Source organism: Gastrolobium bilobum, unplaced genomic scaffold (genome assembly GCF_033153095.1).
Source record: "Gastrolobium bilobum isolate Gb01-03AN ecotype WA unplaced genomic scaffold, APGP_CSIRO_Gbil_v1 utg1631, whole genome shotgun sequence".
In the NCBI taxonomy this organism is placed as follows: Eukaryota; Viridiplantae; Streptophyta; class Magnoliopsida; order Fabales; family Fabaceae; genus Gastrolobium; species Gastrolobium bilobum.
In genome coordinates, this window is record NW_026896405.1 from 2,877 (window position 1) to 7,374 (window position 4,498).

Below are 4,498 nucleotides of genomic sequence, written 5' to 3' on the forward strand. Positions count from 1 at the left end.
GTCCCCTGGTAGTGATCCTGGTGTTCTGGTTTGAAGGTTGGCAGCAATCTACCCCAGATGGGACTCAATGTTCCTGACCACTGCATCATTCCTGGTAATATATTCCTTGACATAATTTTCTAGGGTGTTGATGTGTAGGTCATCTCTGTGGAACAGAACGTAGTTGTTTCTTCTTTGTTCAGACGTTCCACTGCTGCTACCTTGCTGATACTGTTGCTGATTGTTGTTGAATGGTCTCTGGTTAATGGGTGGCCTCCATTGGGTGTTGTGGTTCTGGTCCTTAATGATAGTTCCTCCAGGGCTTGAATGTGTATTTCGTCCTGCTTGTTGATTGTCTCTGGTGAAGTTCCTATTGCCAAAATTTTCTGCATAACACACCAATGCAGTGGATGGGCAGTCTGTGGAGTCACGTAGGTCACCACAGGCTGAGCATGGTTCTGTTTCAGTTGTTGTGAGTTGTAAGACTTCCATCCTTGGTGCTTCTTGGTCGGCTTTTAGGTTCTTCACTTCATTCATGAGTGATGCCAGCTGGGCTTCCATGGAAGTTTGTTTATCTAGTTCTAGCATGCCTGGCTTCTTCACTGGGCTCACTCTGTCTATTGGCCATTGGAGACATCTTTCAGCAGTTTCTATGATTTCATATCTTGATTCAAGTGTTCCTGTAAAGAAATATCCTCCTGCAGCAAAATCTAAGTGAGACTGAGAAGTATGATCAAGTTCTTTATAGAAAGATTGTAACACTCCCCAACTTTCTACCCCATGGTTTGGACATTTTCTTATGATGTCCTTGTATCTCTCCCATGCTTCATAGAGATTTTCTCCATAAAACATTCTAAAGTTAGAGATTTCTGCTCTAACATCTGCTTGTCGAGACATTGGGAGAAACCTCTCTATGAACTTGTTAGAGAGTTCTTCCCATGTGTGGATTGATCCAGGGGTGAGAGTTTTCATCCATGTTTTAGCTTTTAAGCCTAAGGAGTGAGGGAACAACCTCATTCTCATGCTCTCTTCTGTTACACCCTCAACTTTAAAATTGTCACAGATATCTTGGAATGTGGTGAGGTGTGCGTAAGGATCTTTGCAGGGAGTCCATTGAAGACCTCTGCTTCCCTAATCATGTGAAACATGATAGGTTTTAGTTCAAAATTGGGTGCTGCAGGAGGGAGGATTACTCCCCTGTCTGGTCTGTTCCTGAAAGGAGCAGCCGAAGTTCTGAAGTTCTGTTCAGGGGGAACCTCTTCATTGTTATTATTGTGATCAACCATGTTTTCAGGAAATTTTTCTCGGAGGTTCCTTCTTCTCCTATGGAGTGTGCGTTCTGGCTCAGGATCAAAGAGAAATTCAGGTACTTCAATGGAGTGGTTAGAGTCTGTTTCAAACTCTTCACTCATAAACCAATAACACAGGGTATATATATATATGCACAGCAGATTCAGTGATAAGAGGAAAAAAATATAAAAGTAAAGTCAGATATACAGTATACGTGTTAGAAAACAATGATAAGAACAACAGTTAGTGTTTCTATCCCCGGCAAAGGCGCCAAAAACTTGTTGGGTGGTTTGTTGATGGTGGAAAAATGTAAGTTCTGATAGGGGACGTTCCGCTGTTCTTGCAGAACACAGATTTGTCCCTTAGTTCCAACCCAAGTGCGCAAGTGCACACATCAAGTAATAAAGGGAGTATTAATGCCAAAATTATCGTTCCCACGAGGATAGAGTGCTAATTATTGTTTTATCACTGATTATAAAGAGTGAAAATGAGAAGAAAAGTTAGTAAATGAACTGTCGGGTCAAACGTTCCCTACTGTCTTGACAACGTTCCTCAAGAACAGTAGGTTCAATCTGATGGCAAACAGTTGCTCGCTGCATTATGTATGTGATCCTTCCTGTTTAGAAGAAGGTGAGATAACAATTATTGTAGTTTTATAAGTGCTAAATGAATTAAAATAAAACTACTAAAATAGAAATAACTATAATCAAGACACAACAGGGTGGTGGTTAAAACAGTTTAACAGAAGGAACGGATTCACTGCTTCACTCTTAAAGGGGTTGTTTTCTCTGCTCAAGACTTAGATCCTTTTAGCTTTGTCCGAGTTTCTTTGCCTGCCAACTCTTATTCCTCAGCTAATGGTCTAAATGGCTCACAAGTTTCCATATTCCTATGGCTCCCTTGACTCCAACAGGTACTTAGTTTAGAACCTTAAAATGGACGAGTTGGCCTCTTATTCCTAAGGTGACCAGTAGCGTTTTTGCCATGACATCTACCTTCCCCCAATGGCTAAGCTGTCTGAAATCCCTTCCTTATGGAAGTTCCTTTCTCAGTATGTACCCAATTTCCATTGGCGCACAATGAATATAGCTTACTTAGCCAAAGAAATACAAAAAGCTTCGGTCAAGAGTTTTGAAAACAGTTCTTTAAGAGTTTCACAGTTTACCCGTTCCACAGATAGTTCAGCTCATGGCTGATAGTTTAAACATAATTATTCTTAACTGAGATCACATAGACCCGAGATTCAGTCAAGAGATAACGATTGGAACGAAGAGAAAAACACTTATATTAAATTAAAAGACAGTTTACAAAAAGAAACAGAAAATGGAGAAAGATGGGTATTTTCTCGTGAGGAGTCTTAATGGTTGTTTACAGAGAAGAGAAAAGGTGTTGTCACTTAACTACAGTTACAACTTAAAATTAAACTAAGTTACTGACTACTACTACTACTTGGTGATCCTCTTCCTTCTGGACTTTTAATCCCTCCAGAATCCGATGATGTTTTTGTATGAGGGTGGTCCTATTTATAGATGGAAGGAGAGTGGCAAGATTGTAAATCCTTTGGAGCAAGTTGCTTAAATGAGGGGACGGGACGGTGGCAGCAGAGTATGGAAGCTGCGCAAATTGCTGGATGGAACAAGGTTTGGTGATGATTAGCCGTAGTTTGCAGGCCTTCCCATGTTTTGCTTCTCTTTTCAGCCAATGAGAACTCTTGATTCCCTGCTCTTCACGTTTCCAGCTGCTCAGTTGGTGCACCGCCTTGCTTTTTAGAAGTCTTTAACTCTACGTTACCTGCAAAGTGCACAGAAGCATTAAATGAATGGAGCAGGTGCATTAAATGCGTCTCAGTCCGTTCCCCTTTTAATATATTTTAAAGGAATATGTTACCATCCGTTCCCCCACTGTATTTTTGTCACAAATGTGTAAAACAAGTGATTTTCATGCTGAAGTTGCTCATCAGAAGAGGGAACATATGGTATTTTGCCATTAAAATGGGCTTAGATGGGAACGAATTTACGTCCCATCAATCACTCACCCAATGGCTCACTCAAATATGCAAACAGTAATAATACACATATAACAAAACATATATCAATCAATCAATCACAATTGGGCCTGAATCCAAGAACATATCCCCGGAATATAATTCAAGGCACCTATTATATAACTCTCGAGACATTCCTAGTACCGCTCCCAAAATGAAGATAGCACTATGGCATCATACCAACTGAAACTCCCCACGGAGTCCTATCCAGTGGAAGTTCCTTCAAATCTATCTACTGGCCAGAGATATAGGTATATCAAAACATACACCAATCAAGAATACAGGTATATCAAAATATATACCAATCAAGAATATAGGTATATCAAAACATATACCAAACAACAATACAGGTATATCAAAACATATACCAAACAACAATACGAGTATATCAAAACATATACCAATCAAGATGTCAAAATGCATCAGCATATTATATGACATACCATTGCAGTCCACAAATTCCAACCACTACCTCAATAGGCTAGGCGGAGCGCACATAGGGATTAACCCAGGACACACAAAAGTTTACTTGTAAAAAGTTCCACAAGCAAGTTAACAAACCAACAGAGAGAAGCTTCCAAAGCTTATCCTTCAAGATTGGATCAAAGAGAGTCAACCTACAATAATCATACCACAATATGATCAATCACATGCTTGAGAATACACAAGCAAACACAAACAACAACTCTTAGAAAACCCTAGCTCACGGCCATTAAGCCCCAAAGTGTAACCAGTTGTGTTTTAATCCAAACCAACCAATCTCATTGCTTCACAAGCCTCTAAAACACCATGATACACTACAATTACAGTCCATTATAATTAAACACAATTCCAATCATTTTTAAAGCCATAAGGCCGAGGGTTACCTTAAAGACTCCAAGGAAGATTTTTCATGAATTCAATCATTCAAATTATAGTTTAACCACATCAACCAAATCACCAATATACTCAAACACTCTCCATCAAGCCATAACACAATTTAACATCATTTTTTCCTAAAAATTCTATTATGGCCGAATGTACACATCAAGGGAATTAAAGGATTTTTCAACCAATTCACATACTTAAAACTCTTTTTAAGCTTCATAATTTATGATTCAAACAACCACCAATCAATTACACAATCCATCAAAGACTTCCTTCACAAATCATCAATTTTTCATCCTTGAAAATTTGTTAAGTGTT

General features: G+C 39.1%; 1 non-coding gene across 1 annotated transcript; it reads left to right on the forward strand.

Moving 5' to 3' along the window:
• Window positions 1-754: 754 nt before the first annotated feature.
• LOC133299551 (small nucleolar RNA R71) lies at window positions 755-861 on the forward strand. Its single transcript, XR_009749947.1, has one exon. It is a non-coding gene; the product is annotated as a small nucleolar RNA R71 (small nucleolar RNA).
• The last annotated feature ends 3,637 nt before the right edge of the window (window positions 862-4,498 follow it).